Source organism: Sturnus vulgaris, chromosome 28 (assembly GCF_052056855.1).
Source record: "Sturnus vulgaris isolate bStuVul1 chromosome 28, bStuVul1.hap1, whole genome shotgun sequence".
In the NCBI taxonomy this organism is placed as follows: domain Eukaryota; kingdom Metazoa; phylum Chordata; class Aves; order Passeriformes; family Sturnidae; genus Sturnus; species Sturnus vulgaris.
The window spans coordinates 2,663,675-2,682,432 of NC_142270.1; the positions used below are offsets into that span (position 1 = coordinate 2,663,675).

Below are 18,758 nucleotides of genomic sequence, written 5' to 3' on the forward strand. Positions count from 1 at the left end.
GTCGCCAAGGCGGGTGGGGCTTGTACTGGGTATATAAAGAGGGGCGGTGGGCCCCTTTGGATCAGTTCGGGATCGGGAGCAGCGGCGGCAGGAGGAGGACGAGGAGACCCCGGAGAGGGGCCCCGAGGAGCGCACCGGGAGGACACCCACGGGGCGGGGGGAGATCGGCATCGTCTACTGGGCAACGATGGGCGCGGAGACCCCACCGATGGCTCCGCTCCACGGAGACCACCCCACCCATCACCAAGGCGAGCACCAACACCACCCGGCCCCTCCCAGCAACGGGACGGGGGCGGTGATGTCCTGACCTCTCTTCCCATCCCCACACAGGATGAGGATGGAGAGGACGGAGACAGCCCGGTACTCCCCTTGGATTGAGGAGGGCGGACAGCGGGGCGAGCATCCGCCCGGGGGCCACGATGAGGGACACCGGAGTGAGGGCCCCGGACACGGCACGGAGCGTCCCCCGCGTGGAGTGCGGATGGCGAACACCGGGGCGAGGACGACGGAGAACGACGGAGACGCCGCGCCCCCGATTCCCCCCGGTTCCTCCCCTGGGTAAGGCGGACGGACACCGGCCGGAGCTTCCCCGCGGGGCGAGGACGACGGAGACACCGCCCCCAGAACCCCCCGGTGCTCCCCCGGAACGAGGAGGCGCCCCGGGCTGCCAAAGCTGAGGTGGACGGGGACCACCCGGGTCACCCCCTGACCTCTCATCCCCACACAGGACCAGGATGGAGACGATCCCGCCCCCATAGCGGAGGAGCGGCAACGACGGGCGCGGAGACCCCACCAGAGACTGCTCCGCTCCACGGAGACCACCCCACCCATCACCCAGGTGAGCACAGACACCACCCGGCCCCTCCCCGCAATGGCAAGGGGGTGGACATGGCCTCACCCCCCTCCCATCCCCACGCAGGATGGGCATGGACACGACGGACACACCCCGCTCCTGCCAAGGGCTGAGGACGGCGGGCACCCCCAGAGCATCCCCGGGGCCAGGACGGCGGAGACACCGCCCCCAGCGCCCCCCGGGGCTCCCCCACAATGAGCAGGCGCCCCGGCCTGCCAAAGGTAAGGACAAAATAAAATGGGCAACAATCACATCCAGTGCTGTGCCTGATCTTTGCTTTCCCAACGACTCCCTCGCCACCCAAACCAACCACAAAGCCCCCGCCTGCCCCCTGGCACAGGAGGATGGAGACCCCCGGCCCTCGGCCGGCCGGGGAGCACGGATGGCCCGGCCTTGTGTCCATCCTCCTCCTCCTCTCTGTGCACTCCTGGGGCTCTTCAGTCCTCTCCTGGCAGGCAATGAGCGGGGCTGGGGGGGTCTGTGGCTGTGTCATGCCTGGGGATGCTCGGGGCGCTCACCCCAAGGGAGAGGGACAGAGACCCCCTGGCCCTACAAGCATTTCCCAGGCCCAGAGGGATGGAGACCCCTCGAGCATCCCTGCGGCCCTGGCCCACATAAAACTGGCACCAGTCCAACTGGAAGCTGGAATTATGATCTCAAGGCCTGAGCTCTGACCCTGAGCCTTGAGCTGGAATTGTGACCTTGAGCCCAAGCTCTGTCCTTAAACTGGAACTGTGACCCCGAGTTGCAGCTCAAATTATGACCTCACACTGGAGCTCTGAGCCTCAGCCATGAGCCCAAGCTTTGGCCCCAAACTGCAACTGTGACAGCCAGCCTGGAGCTGGAATTGTGAAACCAAATGGGAGCTCTGACTCCAAACTGGAATTGTGACCCCAAACTGGAACTCTGACCCTCAGCCTTCAGCTGGAATTGTAAAACCAAATGGGAACTCTGATCCCAAGCAGGAACTGTTATCCCAAACTGGAATTTTGACACCCCAAGTTTTGAGCTGCAATTATGACCCCAAATTGAGATCTGACTCCACGTCCTCAGCTGGAATTGTGACCTTGAGCTGGAATTGTGATCCCAAGCCATGAGCTCTGCCCCTGAGCCTTGAGCTGGAACTGAGACCCCGAGCCCACGTTGTGACCTCAAACTGGAATTGTGACCCCAACCTGGAGCTCTGACCCTGAGTCGGAAATTGCAATTTTGTCCCTGAGCCCAAGTTGTGATCCTGAGTCCTGAGATCAAAGTGTGACCTCAAACTGGAATTGTGACGCAGAATGGGAGCTCTGACCCTAAACTGAAGCTCGGAGTCTTAAATTGCAATTTTGTCCCTGAGCCAAAATAGTGACCCTGACTCCTGAGCTAGGACAGAGAACTCAAAGTGGAATAATGACCCTGAGCCTTGAGCTGCAATTGTGATTCCAAACTGGAACTGTGACCTCAGAATGGAATTGTGACCTCAGACTGGATTTGGGACCTGAAGCCTTGAGGTGCTATTGTAATTCCAAAATGGAATTGTGACCTCAAACTGGAATTGTGACCTTGTTGGGGGTTGAATGGTTCCCATTTTTTTCTGTGGAATTTCTGCCATTGTTATGCCAAGTAGTTGTGGCTACACATTAAAACAAGAAGATAATGTTCTCTTGCAGGGGGGTGGGTGGAGGGCCAGCGGGTGACACCGGAAAAGGAAAGGTGGGATGGGGGGTCTGGGAGGTCTGGGACTCTCTCGTTTGGCTCGTGGAGGGAAAGGACTCCCTGTGCTCCGATCTGGCATCTCCCCTGCCATCCCAGCACTGAGATCCATGCTCCCTGCCATTGGACATCGCTCTGCTGCTCTCCCACCTCACCCTACTATCTCCAGACACTCTGCTGCGCACCACGACTGACACCGTGATGGGGGAGTCACTTTCCCCATCCCCTCTCTCCCCTGGGCCGCGGCCGCCATCACCCAGCTCTCTTCAACTGCACGGGACCTGCCCTGCCCACACAGCACCGGTAACTGAGTGCAGGGAGAGAGGGCCTTGGCCAAAAGGGACTGGAGCTGGGTTATACTGTTCTGTTCTGTTGTCAATTTTTATAGCTGTTGTTGTTTTCTGCCTTGTTAGATATCAGTAAAGAACTGTTATTCCTATCCCCACATCTCCTGCCTGAAGGCCTCTGATTTGAAACTAAAATAATTAGAAGGGAGGGGGTTGCACTCTGCATCGCAGAAAAGGGGCTCTTACCTTTCCTTTGTAAATACCTGTCTTTCAAACCAAGACAGATTTTGGCGCCCGGAACGTGGAGCATTGCCTGAGGGCATTGAGAGAGGGGTAGAAAAGGGAATAACAGTTCTTGAATTACCCAAGCTTGTGGTAGGTGACACCATGCTGCCCAGCTTACCCTGGATTGGCCTCCATGTGGTCACTGCTATATCTCTCCCATTTGGAAGCCCTTTTTTAAACATGAGTTTCATAACCAAGGTTACTGTGACTATTATCCATTTCATTTTGTGGGTTGATCAGTTGAGGAATTCATGGATTTTTAATTTTCTCTGGAAGATGGCCACATGGATTCAGAGCGATCGCACTCTAAGTGTGGGTTTCTGGGGCTGCTTCAATAATGGTACTTACTGTGAGGAAGTGGCAGCAGGTGAAATCTTCTCCCAACTGTCCTAGGGTGATGTTATGGTGTTTGTATCTCCAATCGTGTGTTCTGTCTATGTTTGGTATTATGTCCTGTGCTTCCAGGACTGACTCTGAAAGTGAAACTTTGTTTTGTCTTGTTATCAGCCGGCTCACCTCCCCACTGGTCTATGTTTAGGAGAGGTTTTAGCTCAGATTGCTTGCTTGCTTGCTTGCTTGCTCACTTCTGCCTCTTTTTCTTTCCTTCGCTTTGCCCTTAGTTTTGCTTATTAGTTAGTTCAGCTAGGCAGTCCAACTTTTTCCCTGGACTGATTTTTTCCACCCCGTCCCCTCCCTCTCCTGGATACCATCTGAACCTGTTCTGGACGGGGACCTGGGAAACACCAAGAAACACCAGCAGTCTGCATTCTGTCACCTGCAGCAGTCATTCCCCAGCGCCAGAGACTGAGAACTGGGTGACCACTTGCCAGAGAGACTGAGTTTGTCATCCTTCAGAACGGTGAAAGAGTTTTTTTGTCAGCTGATGTTGTTTTTTTCCCTGTGCTGGGGAGTGTTTTGCTTGTTAAATAAACAGTTTTTTTTTCCCCACTCTTCTCTGAGGAAATTCTTCCTGAACCCGGTGCTGGGGGGGGGAGTCATGGGGGTTTGCTGTCTGGGGGCTCCTTCTGGAGGTATTCCCCCAAATTTGCCCTAAACCAGGACAAATATTTTGGCGCCCAATGTGGGGCTTGAGACAGTGGGAAAAAAACCCTGTTCTAATAATAAATTGGTTCAAATTATTTTGTGTTGGTATAGAGCAGTTATTGACTATGTTGTTGGAATTCATGTCTTTTGGGGTGGAGGCCTGCATGGGTTTCTGGTCACTAGGGTTTTTTGAGGTCTTAATACCTCTGTGGTCCCTAGGTTTATTTTCTTATCCAGAAATAGCTCCGGTATTGTCCCTAATACGTAGTCTCTGTAGCAGAGGGGCATTGACCAGAATATCCATCGGGCTGGGCTTGGTTGTAATGGCCTGCAGGAGATTTATAAAGGTGCTGGAGTCTGTTCCAGGAATGTATGGTTCTTGGTTGTGGTTGTGTACTCAGTTTGTTAGAGGAGAAGCAGGGGATGAGGCTTTTCAGCCTTTGTTTTCCTTCTTCTCCTCTGAATTTGTTACATCCTTATTAGAGAATGTTCAGTTTCCCCTGAATGTTAAAGAGACCACCTTTCTGGTGTTTAATATGGTAAGCTTTCTCTATACAGTTTGCAGTTTCTCTAGAATGAGAGCTGAGATTTCTAGAGGGGCTGAGACCCCTGACCCCAGAGTAGAGCCAGGCGTGAGAAATCCTGAGTGGTGTGGGAAATGGGAGGATATGGGCCAAATCTTAAAGGAATTTTCTGACCCTACATCCTGGGATTTTCCATGTGAACGAATTCAGAACCCAGCTGAGGTGGCAAAGTACCTGAAAGAGAAGTGCCATGATAATTCTAAGGAGAAGAAGATCATTGCAGTGAGCTGGGCCCTGGCATATGCTTATCGTACCCTGCTAGATACTGTAGGGCAGCAGACAGAGGAAGGGGGACAGGCAGATAAATCAGTCACTATCCCAGTCACTCAGGCTGCAGCCAACACCCCAGGCTCGAGGCCAACAACTACACCAGACAGTGAGCCTGTTGGAGGTTGAACTATTCCCTTTTCTTTCAGTGGAATTTTCTCCCATTGTTATGCTAAGTAATTGTGGCTACACCTTAAAACGACAGATAATGTTCTCTCGTAGGGGGGTGGCTGGAGGGGGAGGGGGGGGGAACCGGGAAAGGAAAGGTGGGACGGGGGGTCTGGAGCGGGGCTCTCTCTCGCTTGGCTCGTGGAGTGGGAAGACAACCTGGGCTCTGCTCTGGCATCTTCCCCTACCATCCCAGCACTGAGATCCACACCCCCTGCCTTTGGACATCGCTCTGCTGCTCTCCCAGCTCACCCCACTACCTCCGGACACTCTGCTGAGCACCACGACCGACACCGTGAGGAGGGAGTCACTTTCCCCATCCCTCTCACCCCTGGGCCGCAGCCGCCATCACCCAGCCCTCTTCAACTGCACGGGACCTGCCCTGCCCCCACAGCACCGGTAACAGCGCAGGGAGACGGCCTGCGGCCAGAAGGGACTGGAGCGGAGCTAGACTGTTCTGTTGGCAATTTTTATAGCTGTTGTTGTTTTCTGCCTTGTTAGATACCAGTAAAGAACTGTTATTCTTATCCCCACATCTCCTGCCTGAAGGCACGTGAATTGGACCTAAAATAATTAGAAGGGAGGGGGGTTGCACTCTGCATCACAGAAAAGGGGCTCCTGTCTTTCCTTAGGCCATACCTGTCTTTCAAACCAAGACAGATTTTGGCGCCCAACGTGGGGCATTGCCTGAGGGCATTGAGAGAGGGGTAGAAAAGGGGATAACAGTTCTTAAATTACCCAAGCTTGTGGTAGGTGACACCGTGCTGTCCAGCTTACCCTGGATTGGCCTCCATGTGGTCACTGCTATATCTCTCCCATTTGCAAGCCCTTTTTTAAACATGAGTCTCATAACCAAGGTTACTGTGGCTATTATCCATTTCATTTTGTGGGTTGATCAGTTGAGGAATTCATGGATTTTTAATTTTCTCTGGAAGATGGCCACATGGATTCAAGAGCTATCACACTCTAAGTGTGTGTTTCTGGGGCTGCTTCAATAATGGTACTTACTGTGAGGAAGTGGCAGCAGGTGAAATTTTTTCTCAACCCATCACAGGGTTTTTGAAGTTCACCCCACCAGTCTTCAAGGGGTTCCAATCCACTTTAAATGCTAATGACATTATATTGTGGCTAGTGTTGCTTATATCCTTGTTAAACCTGTTCTAGCTAACATTCAGAGATAAGGGGAGATTGACTTGGATAACAACCCTGATACCTACCCCAGGGATTAGTGATGTTACCCCAGAGCCTGATCCTGTCCAAGAGACTAGGGAGGTTACCCCAGAGCCTGATCCTATCCCAGAGACTAGGGATATTACCCCAGAGTTTGACCCTGCCCCACAGCCCACCTCGGAAAGGACCCACCCAGAATGGGTGGGGGTGCTAGCGAAGGAGATACGTGAGATGGGCCAGATGCTGAAGGAGTAGCTCTCCCCAGCTGGTGAGAAACCCTCCCCCTGCCTTAAAGAGGGAGACTCTGATGGTGCAGCAGTGGGACCCACAGATGTTACATCTGTCCAGGTTCCAGCTGAACTGCAAGGGCATACACAGCCAGCAGCAGTTGCCCCTGTGGAAACTAGGAAGTCTAAGAGGAAAACAAGGCACCTAGATAATAAGGGTCAGGAAGGGGGCCCCTCACAAGCAGCAGGGGAGCCAGAAGTTGAGATCATCACCGAGTCCCTGTCATACCAGAGTCTCCGTAACCTGCGAAAAGACATTGTACGACGGGGCCGTGAGCCTTTTACAACCTGGTTACTGCGGGTCTGGGACCTTATGGGTACAGGTGTGCAACTGGATGGTACTGAGGCAAGGAATTTGGGAGCCTTGACCCAGGACTCAGGTGTGGACCAGGTATTTGTAAGGGAGACAGGTCTCCTTTCCCTCTGGGAGCAACTTTTAATGACTGTGAGAGAGAGATTTGTCCACAGGGAAAGAATGCAGGAGCACCACCAGAGAACGCGTTGGAATACCCTTGAGGAAGGGATCCAAAAGCTGAGAGAAGTGGCAGTGCTGGAGGTGCTCTTTGGGAGGGATGGACAGCATGACAATGACCCTGACAAGGTCAGGTGCACAGGGCAGATGTTGTGGAATCTGGCAAGCCTGGGCCCATCTCAATATACCACCTTTATTGCAATGATTAATGCTGATACCAACCAAGTGACAGTGGGTTCTGTTGCCAACAGGCTCAGGAATTATCAGAGTATGATGGCTGGCCCAGTGCAGGCTCATGTGTCTGCTGTGGCTAAGGACCTCAGAGAGGAGTTTAAGGAGGAGATGAAGGAGATAAGGGAAGAGGTGAGGAAGATCAGTGCAGCACCAGTGCGAGTCATGGACCCCAAAAGTAGAGCCCAACGCCCCCCAGCTAGGGAGAGAGGGTACACCCCACGTGCTGACCTGTGTTTTTTTTACGTGACCACGGGGAAGACATGAGAAGGTGGGATGGGAAACCCACTTCTGTCCTGGCAGCACGGGTGAGCCAACTCAGGGAGGGGAACACCAACAGAGGGAACTCCACTAAAGTGAGGGTAGCCTCAGCCTCCCATGACCAAGGTGCAGGGTATTACAGAAGGGAGGATGATCTGTCAGATCCCCTTGAAGGAACCTCCAGTATGTATGCCCAGGAGAGAAATAATAACCAGGGCTAGAGGGGCCCTGCCTCTAGCCAGGGAGAGGCACGGGAAAACCGGATCTTTTGGACGGTGTGGATCTGATGGCCTGGCACATCAGAGCCACAGGAACACAGAGCATTGGTTGACACTGGTTCACAGTGTACATTAATACCATCAGGACATGTCGGGAAGGAACTTGTTTCAATTGCTGGGGTTACGGGGGATCTCAGGAATTGACTTTGTAATAGCCATTCCTGAGGAAGTCTATGCCTAGAATACATGGTGCCCCTGGGCCAGTCACAATTGGATGTTTCTGCCAATCTTTCCCAGTCAGGCTCACCTCAGCCTCCAGCAAAGACCCAAAGGGACTCAGGTGGGCTTTTGGAATAGCTGCTGTGGCAGCAGAGGGCATTAAGCAGTTGAACACCCTGCCTGGGCTATCAGAAAACCCATCTGCAGTGGGACTCCTCAGGGTGAAAGAGCAGCAGGTGCCAATTGCTACCTCAACAGTGCACCGCCAGCAGTACCGGACCAATTGAGATGCCGTGATCCCCATACACAAGATGATCCGTGAGCTGGAGAGCCAAGGGGTGGTCAGCAAAACCCACTCACCTTTCAACAGCCCCATCTGACCTGTGAGTAAATCTGAAGGAGAATGGAGATTGACAGTGGACTATCATGCATTGAATGAAGTGACTCCACCACTGAGCGCTGCTGTGCCAGACATGCTGGAACTGCAGTACGAGCTGGAGTCCAAGGCAGCAAAGTGGAGTGCCACCATTGACATTGCCAATGCATTTTTCTCCATTCCTCTGGCAGTAGAGTGCAGGCCTCAGTTTGCTTTCACCTGGAGGGGTGTGCAATACACGTGGAATCGACTGCCCCAGGGGTGGAAACACAGTCCCACCATCTGTCATGGATTGATCCAGGCTACACTGGAGAAGGGTGGAGCTCCAGAACATCTGCAGTACATTGATGACATCATTGTGTGGGGGGACATAGCAATGGAGGTATTTCAGAAAGGAGAAAAGATCATTGAGATTCTGCTGGGAGCCGGCTTTCGCCATTAAAAAGAGCAAAGTCAAAGGGCCTGCCCAAGAGATCCAGTTCCTGGGAGTAACGTGGCAAGATGGACGGCGCCAGATCCCCAGTGAGGTCATCAATAAGATCACTGCAATGTCTCCACCAACCAGCAAGAAGGAAACACAAGCCTTCCTAGGTGCCTTAGGCTTTTGGAGAATGCACATTCCTGAGTACAGCCAGATTGTGAACCCTCTTTACCTGGTCACCCGCAAGAAGAACGATTTCCACTGGGGCCCTGAGCAGCAGCAAGCCTTTGCCCAGATCAAGCAGGAGATCGCTCATGCAGTAGCCCTTGGCCCAGTCAGGACAGGACCAGATGTGAAGAATGTGCTCTGCTCTACTGCCAGGAGCCATGGTCTGTCCTGGAGCCTTTGGCAGAAGGTGCCTGGGGAGACTCGAGGGCGACCACTGGGATTCTGGAGTCGAAGCTACAGAGGGTCCGAGGCCAACTACACTCCAACGGAGAGGGAGATCTTGGCCGCCTATGAAGGGGTTCAAGCTGCCTCAGAGGTGGTTGGCACGGAAACACAACTCCTCCTGGCACCCCGACTGCCAGTGCTGGGGTGGATGTTCAAAGGAAAGGTTCCCTCAACCCACCATGCCACTGACGCCACATGGAGTAAATGGACTGCCCTCATCACACAACGCGCCCGTATTGGAAACCCGAATCGCCCTGGGATTTTGGAGATAATTACCAACTGGCCGGAAGGGGAAGACTTTGGTCTTGCCGACAAAGAGGAACAGGAACAAGTGACCCAGACTGAAGAAGCCCCACCGTATAACCAACTGCCAGCAGATGAAACATGCTATGCTCTTTTCACTGATGGTTCCTGCCACATCGTGGGGATGAACCAGAAGTGCAAAGTAGCCATATGGAGCCCCACACGACAGGTTGCACAATCTACCGAAGGAGAAGGTGGATCGAGTCAACTTGCTGAACTCAAAGCTGTTCAGCTGGCCCTGGACATTGCTGAAAGAGAGAAGTGGCCAAAACTCTACCTTTACACTGATTCATGGATGGTAGCCAATGCTCTGTGGGGATGGCTGGAAAGGTGTAAAAAGGCTGACTGGCAACGTAGAGGAAAACCAATTTGGGCTGCCGAAGAGTGGAAAGACATTGCCACCCAGGTAGAGAAATTACCTGTGAAGGTTCGCCATGTAGATGCCCATGTTCCTAGAAGTAGAGCTAATGAAGAGCAGCAAAACAATGAGCAGGTAGATCAGGCTGCACAGATAGAGGTGTTGAAGATAGAGTTAGACTGGCAGCACAAGGGAGAGTTGTTCCTGGCTCGATGGGCCCGTAATGCCTCAGGTCATCAGGGCAGAGATGCCACATATAAGTGGGCATGAGACCGAGGGGTGGATCTAACCATGGACAGTATTTCTCAAGTTATCCATGACTGTGAGACGTGCGCTGCCATCAAGCAAGCCAAGCGGGTGAAGCCCCTCTGGTATGGGGGGCGATGGTCCAAATATAAGTATGGAGAGGCCTGGCAGATTGACTACATCACACTGCCTCAAACCCGCCAGGGCAACCGCTATGTACTGACCATGGTGGAAGCCACCACTGGATGGTTGGAGACCTACCCTGTGCCTCATGCCACTGCTCGGAACACCATCCTGGGCCTTGAAAAGCAGGTCCTTTGGAGGCATGGTACCCCTGAGAGAATTGAGTCAGACAATGGGACTCATTTCAAGAACAGCCTTATCAACACCTGGGCTAGAGAACACAGCATTGAGTGGGTGTACCATATCCCCTGCCACGCACCAGCTGCAGGGAAAGTTGAACGGTGCAATGGACTGCTTAAAACCACCTTGAAGGCACTGGGTGGGGGAACTTTCAAGAACTGGGAGATTAATCTACCAAAGGCCACCTGGTTAGTGAACACCTGAGGTTCCACTAACCGAGCAGGCCCTGCCCAATCTGAGCCCTTGGGAATATCAGATGGAGATAAGGTTCCAGTGGTACACATGAGAGGTATGCTAGGAAAAACTGCTTGGGTGAATCCTGCCTCCAGCAAAGACAATCCCATCCATGGAGTTGTATTCGCTCAAGGACCAGGTTGCACCTGGTGGGTGATGCAAAAGAATGGAGAGACCCGATGCATACCCCAAGGAGACCTTGTTTTAGGGTGAAATACCTATAGTACTGTGCCTATGTCTCTAACTGCATGTATGTATATATGATGTAACAGTTTAATTTGATATAGCATATTAGTATGGGAGAAATTCAGGGGTGGATAATGCTGGAGGTTGAATTATGCCCTTTTCTTTCTGTGGAATTTTCTCCCATTGTTATGCTAAGTAATTGTGGCTACACCTTTGTCCTCGGGTGATGTTATGGTGTTTGTATCTCCAATCGTGTGTTCTGATTATGTTTGGTATTATGTCCTGTGCTTCCAGGACTGACTCTGAAAGTGAAGCTTTGTTTTGTCTTGTTATCAGCCGGCTCACCTCCCCCATGGTCTATGTTTAGGAGAGGTTTTAGCTCGGCTTGCTTGCTTGCTTGCCTGCTTGCTCGCTTCTGCCTCTTTTTCTTTCCTTCGCTTTGCCCTTGCTTTTTGCTTATTAGTTAGTTCAGCTAGGCAGTCCAACTTTTTCCCTGGACTGTTTTCTCTTCCACCCCGTCCCCTCCCTCTCCTGGATACCCTCTGAACGGACGGGGACCTGGGAAACCCCAAGAAACATCGGGAGTCTACCCTTTGTCACCTGCAGCAGTCATCCCCAGCGCCACAGACTGATAACTAAGCGACCACTCGCCAGAGAGACTGAACTTGTCATCCCTTCAGAACGGTGAAGGAGTTTTTTTTGTCAGCTGGTGTTGTCTTTTTTTCCCTGTGCTGGGGAGTTTCTTGCTTGTTAAATAAACAGGTTTTTTCTCCCACTCTTCTCCAAGGAAATTCTTCCCGAACCCGGTGGAGGGGGGAGGAGGAGTCGTGGGGTTTCCTGTCTGGGGGCTCCTCCTGGAGGTTTTCCCCCAAATTTGGCCAAAACCAGGACAGATAATGTTTTCTCGTAGGGGGGTGGCTGGAGGGGGAGGGGGGGGGAACTGGAAAAGGAAAGGTGGGATGGGGGGTCTGGAGCTGGGCTCTCTCTCTCGCTTGGCTCGTGGAGTGGGAAGACAACCTGGGCTCCGCTCTGGCATCTTCCCCTGCCATCCCAGCACTGAGATCCACGCCCCCTGCCTTTGGACGTCCTCTGCTGCTCTCCTAGCTCACCCTACTACCTCCGGACACTCTGCTGAGCACCACGACCGACACCGTGAGGGGGGAGTAACTTTCCCCATCCCCTCTCACCCCTGGGCTGCGGCCGCCATCACCCAGCCCTCTTCAACTGCACGGGACCTGCCCTGCCCCCACAGCACCGGTAACTGAGTGCAGGGAGAGAGGGCCTTGGCCAGAAGGGACTTGAGCGGAGCTAGACTGTTCTGTTGCCAATTTTTATAGCTGTTGTTGTTTTCTGCCTTGTTAGATACCAGTAAAGAACTGTTATTCTTATCCCCATATCTCCTGCCTGAAGGCGTCTGAATTGGACCTAAAATAATTAGAAGGGAGGGGGGTTGCACTCTGCATCGCAGAAAAGGGGCTCTTGCCTTTCCTTAGACCATACCTGTCTTTCAAACCAAGACAGGAGGTCTATTACTTAAGTTACCACACACAACGAAACAGCTTTCGCTGTGTGCTCCCCTTCGCTTCCCTGTGCGGGTGAAGAGACCAAACTACTTGGGAGGCACTCCTTAGTTACAAAACACCAGGTTGTCTCTTCACTGCACCAAGTAGTCAAACATCATAAACAACAACAGTGCCCCGCCTTTTGCACCAGTAGATCTTTCGTGAAATTCTGACGACAGAGCCCTCAAGCGAGTCTGGGGATGCTCCACACCAAGGTGTCTGCAGTCTGCGGGAAATGAGAAAAACCACCCTTGCTTTCTAGACAGGCTCACCCATCCGAGGTGGCCAGCTAGGTGTGGCTGGAGTAAGACTTCCTTCCCCTGATACAGACTACAGACAACCTTGCATCACTTCTGCCTGCCAGAAAATCCTGTCCGTGACGCCAGTTTAATGTCACGATCCGCTATTAATGCAGAGCGGGGGTCGTGATGGTTCTTTCGATCTTATAGGTGCAAACAGGCAAAATGCAGGGGACAAAATCAGTTTATTCAACAGCAGAAAATCAGTTTATTCAACAACAGCAATGCATTTCATCAAATGCCAACAATTCAGTTACGGTAAAGGGGAGAGGTGTAGGATAGGGAAAGGGGAAGGAAAGGAAGGGATGGGAAAATAGTTACCAACAGACGAGACGGGCGTCCTCGCGGGTCATCCGATAGACGAGTCCTCATCCGTGGGGAGATCTCAGGGGTCTTCATCAGTGGAGAGATCTCAAAGGGTCTTTTCCAGAGGGTCGCTCTTTTATAGTCCTTCTCCAAAGTGAGGGGCCTCTGGCCAAGAGGTGGGGAGATTTATGGACCATTGTGTGGTGCTGCAGGAGACAGGTACAGTCAAGCAGTCCTCAGTTGGTACAACACAACCTCTGGTTGGTGCCATGACAGCACGGTACAGTGAACACAATACACCAGCACACAGTCACGAGCATCCACCTGGCCCGGCCAGTAAACCATTGTTGGGAGTCAGCCTGGGTGGGGTCCTCGAGGTCTCCTTGCCACGGTCGGGAGGCAAAACCGAGGGGAAATTCAGACCAACCCTTACACAATTGCAGTTTGGAATCACAATTGCAGTTCAAGGATTGAGGACACAATTCCAGTCTGAGGTCACAATTGCAGATGAGAATCACAATTGCAGTTCAAGGTTTCAGGTCACAATTCCAATCTGTGGACCCAAATCCAGTTTGGAATCACAGTTGAAGTTCAAGGCTTGAGTTCACAATTCCAGTTTGGAATCACGAGTGCACTTCAGGGATTGAGATCAGAAGATGAGGCTGAGGAGAGAATTCACATTTGGAATCACAATTGCTGTTCAAGGCTTGATGTCTCAATTCCAGTCTGAGGTCCCAAATCCAGTTTAGAATCACAACTGCATTTTAAGGCTTTAGGTCACAATTCCAGTTTGGAATCATAATTGCAGTTCAAGGCTTGAGGTGACAATTCCAGTCTGAGATCCCAAATCCAGATTAAAATCACAACTGCATTTCCAGGCTAGAGGTTACAATTCCAGTTTGGACTCACAATTGTAGTTCAAGTCTTCACGTCACAATTCCAGTCTGAGGCCACAATTCCTGTTTGGAATCACAATTGCAGTTCAAGGCTTGAGGTCACAGTTCCAGTTTGGACTCACAATTGCATTTCAAGGCTTCAGGTCACAATTCCAGTTTGGAATCACAATTGCAGTTCAAGGCTTCAGGTCACAATTCCAGTCTGAGGTCACAATTCCAGTTCAAGGATTGAGGTCACAATTCCAGTCTGGAATCACAATTGCAGCTCAATGCTTGAGGTCAGAACTCCAGTCTGAGGTCACAATTCCAGTTTGAGATCATAATTCCATTTTGGAATCACAATTGCAGTTCAAGGACTGAGGTCAAAATCCCAGTCTGGAATCACAATTTCATTATAAGCCTTGAGGTCACAATTCCATTTTGGAATCACAATTGCAGTTCACGTCTTGAGGTCACAATTCCAGTCTGGAATCACAATTTCAGTGTAAGGCTTGAGGTCACAATTCCAGTTTAGAATCACAATTGCAGTTCAAGGATTGATGTCACAATTTCAGTCTGACGTCACAATTCCAGTTTGGAATCACAATTGCAGTTCAAGGCTTGAGGTCACAATTCCAGTCTGGAATCACAATTTCAGTGTAAGGCTTGAGGTCACAATTCCAGTTTAGAATCACAATTGCAGTTCAAGGATTGATGTCACAATTTCAGTCTGACGTCACAATTCCAGTTTGGAATCACAATTGCAGTTCAAGGCTTGAGGTCACAATTCCAGTTAGGAATCACAATTTCAGTATAACGCTTGAGGTCACAATTCCAGTTTGGAATCACAATTGCAGTTCAAGACTTGAGGTCACAATTCCAGTCTGGAATCACATTTGCAGTTCAAGGCTTGAGGTCACAATTCCATTTTGGAATCACAGTTCCAGTTCAAGGCTTGAGGTCACAATTCCATTTTGGAAGCAGAGTTCCAGTTCTGAGTCACAGTTGCAGTTCAAGGTCTGAGGTCACTTTTTCAGTCTGATGTCACAATTCCAGTCCAGAATCTTAATTCTAGTTTGGGATCACAATTCCATTTGAAATCAAAACTCCAATTTAGAATCACAATTCCAGTCTGGGGTCACAATTCCAGTCTGGGGTCACAATTCCGGTTTGGAATCCCAATTGTATTTCAGAATCACAATTCCGGTTCTGACTCACAATTCCAGTTCTGACTCACAATTCCAGTCTGAGGTCATACTTGTAGCTCAAGCCTTGAAGTCACAAGTCCAGTTTGAGGTCACTATTCCAGTTTGGAATCACAATTGCAGCTCAAGGCTGGAGGTCACAATTTGTAGCCGTGGAAAAGGGTTTTAACCCTTTAAGTGCAGCAGAAATAAGATGCACAGCTACATGGTCATCTTTCATGACAGGAAAAAAGTGCCAAGTTTATTCAGATACACACTTGGTTTCATAGCATGACTCGCAGTTCCAAGAGTAGAGAAAAGGTGATTGGTTCAGGGAGAAGACACCCCATTCCCAGGGCCTGCTCACACTCCACAACAGCTGTTCTATCTTGTTACTAATTCTTTTTTATTTTGACCAAATTATCACCCTGGGAGTAATTCTCCCTAGTCTTGAGCTGGACCAGCTTATCGGCAGGGAACAGAGCTGAGAAGCCCCAGCCTGGAATATTTTTCAGGCTGTAATTTTCTAACATTCTCAATATGTGTCCAACAATTCCTGTTTGAGGTCACAATTCCAGTCTGATGTTGTGGAGGGAGCAGAAAACACAGAAGAAAATTTCCCTGCATCCTCAGAATAAGCTCCTTGGAAAATCATACCTTAGAGATATTTAATGGCTTGTGAAATGATGAATACAAAAGCAATCTAGCTTCCCCCCTTTGGAAGACCCTCTTATCTATCCCCAATTTTAGTGATTCATTTTCTTTTAGTATCCATAGGCCAGCTTTGAATGTAAAATCCCTCAGGGATTGGTTAGAAAGTAGAACTCCCTTGGTAATTGGTGCAAATTGTAAAACCCTCAAAAGTTATAAAAACCCCTGTAAAACAATAGCCCTGGGTACATGCTAGATAGGATGCCTTCAAAGAATAAAGCATGGCTTTGTGCCTCTCTGCATATGCTGGTCTCTTCTCCCCGCTGGTCTGAGAGCTCACCGGCGACCACAATTCTGTCTGGGCAAGGCTGGGGAATTTGCTCTGTCGCTGAGGGCTGCAAAAGCAGTCTCAGGGATGCCAAAGGGAGCCCAAAACCGCACCAGAGACATGAGGTCACAATTCCAGTTTGGAATCACAATTCCAGCTCAAGGCTCTGGGTCATAATTCCACTTTGAGTTCTCTGTCCTAGCTCAGGACTCAGGGGCACAATTTTGGCTCAGAGACAAAATTGCAATTTAAGACTCAGAACTTCAATTTAGGGTCAGAGCTCCAATTCTGGGTCACACTTGCAGCTCAAGCCTGGACATCACAAGTCCAGCTTGGAATCACACGTCCAGCTTGGAATCAGAATTTCATCTCAGGATTCAGGGACACATCTCAGGGCTCAGGGACAAAAATCCAATTTAAGTTTCAGGGTCAGAGCTGCAGTTCGGGGTTACAGCTCCCATTTGGGGTCACAATTTCAGCTCAATGCAGAGAGTCAGAACTCAGGCCTTGGGATCATAATTCCAGCTTCCAGTTGGACTGGTGCCAGTTTTAGTTGGGCCAGGGCCTCAGGCGTGCTCCAGGGGTCTCCATCCCTCTGGGCCTGGGAAATGCTCGTAGGGCCAGGGGGTCTCTGTCCCTCTCCCTTGGGGTGAGCGCCCCGAGCATCCCCAGGCATGACACAGCCACAGACCCCCCAGCCCTGCTCATTGCCTGCCAGGAGAGGACTGAAGAGCCCCAGGAGTGCCCAGGGAGGAGGAGGAGGATGGACACAAGGCCGGGCCATCCGTGCTCCCCGGCCGGCCGAGGGCCGGGGGTCTCCATCCTCCTGTGGCAGGGGGCAGGCGGGGGCTTTGTGGTTGGTTTGGGTGGCGAGGGAGTCGTTGGGAAAGCAAAGATCAGGCACAGCACTGGATGTGATTGTTGCCCATTTTATTTTGTCCTTACCTTTGGCAGGCCGGGGCGCCTGCTCATTGTGGGGGAGCCCCGGGGGGCGCTGGGGGCGGTGTCTCCGCCGTCCTGGCCCCGGGGATGCTCTGGGGGTGCCCGCCGTCCTCAGCCCTTGGCAGGAGCGGGGTGTGTCCGTCGTGTCCATGCCCATCCTGCGTGGGGATGGGAGGGGGGTGAGGCCATGTCCACCCCCTTGCCATTGCGGGGAGGGGCCGGGTGGTGTCTGTGCTCACCTGGGTGATGGCTGGGGTGGTCTCCGTGGAGCGGAGCAGTCTCTGGTGGGGTCTCCGCGCCCGTCGTTGCCGCTCCTCCGCTATGGGGGCGGGATCGTCTCCATCCTGGTCCTGTGTGGGGATGAGAGGTCAGGGGGTGACCCGGGTGGTCCCCGTCCACCTCAGATTTGGCAGGACGGGGGCCGGGTGGTGTCTGTGCTCACCTTGGTGATGGGTGGGGTGGTCTCCGTGGAGCGGAGCCATCGGTGGGGTCTCCGCGCCCATCGTTGCCCGGTAGACGATGACGATCTCCGCCCGCCCCTTGGGTGTCCTCCCGGTGCGCTCCTCGGGGCCCCTCGCCGGGGTCTCCTCGTCCTCCTCCTGCCGCCGCTGCTCCCGATCCCGAACTGATCCAAAGGGGCCCACGGGGCATCTTTATATACCCAGAACAAGCCCCACCCGCCTTGGCGACAGCCAATGGGAGTCGAGAACCAGGGTTGTGGGCGGAGCAAACAGCGTTCCACAGTGTGAGGACACAGAGAGGAGGCGTGGCCAGACCGTGAGCGAGCGATCTGATTGGTCGGGAGGAGGGTGGCAAAAGGGGCGTGGCTCGGGCCTGGGGTGTGGGCGGCAGGTGTGAGGGCGGGGTGGGGGAGGGGCCGGGGTCACACCGCCATTTTGGGAGCAGCTCCGGGCGCTCCCAGTCCCTCCCCAGCTCTCCTGGGGCCTCTTCAGGCCCTGCAAGGGGCTCGGAGCTCTCCCTGGATGCTTCCTTTCCCCGGATGAACATTCCCAGCTCTCCTAGAATGGCTCTGGAGAGACTCCTGTAGCTCCACATCCTCTGGGTGGGGTCCTAGCTCTGCAGGTGGGGGTCTTAGCTGAGCGGGGCCGAGGAGCAGAATCCCCCGGAGCTGCTGCCCAGGCTGGGAGTCAGCCCAGGACACCTCTGGGGTCATGTCCAGCCTCTCATCCACCCACACCGTGCCCGTAGTGGGAGCTGCGGAGGTGACAGCAATCATAGCGAATAAACAACCTCGCGGTGTTTCTGTTATTTTTCGTGCCGTTTGGAGCTGCCGCGGTGGCTCCCAGGTGAGAGTTGCGGATTTCAGCTCAGCCCCAGCGGCTCTTCCGCAGCCGGGCTTGGATTCAGGTGCAAGTGCGAATCAATCATTTTTGGGGCTGAGCCCCATTGGTTGATTTGGGCGAGGGGCGGGGCTTCCCGCGCTCTATAAAGGGCGGCGGCGGCGCTGCCCTCAGCGCTGTTTGTGCCGCTGCTGAGGCGCAGTCCCGTCATGGCCTCGGTGCTGCGGCCCCTCCGCGCCCTCAGCCGCGCCGCGCTGGAGCCCCGCGCCCGCCGCCTGCAGCTCAGCGCCGCCCGGTACGGCCCGGGACAGCGGGGGTGTGCGGGG

General features: G+C 52.7%; 1 long non-coding RNA gene across 1 annotated transcript; it reads left to right on the plus strand.

Moving 5' to 3' along the window:
- Positions 1-706: 706 nt before the first annotated feature.
- Positions 707-1,106, plus strand: LOC148220974 (uncharacterized). The gene is made up of 2 exons (XR_015808681.1): positions 707-838; positions 920-1,106. It is a non-coding gene; the product is annotated as an uncharacterized LOC148220974 (long non-coding RNA).
- The last annotated feature ends 17,652 nt before the right edge of the window (positions 1,107-18,758 follow it).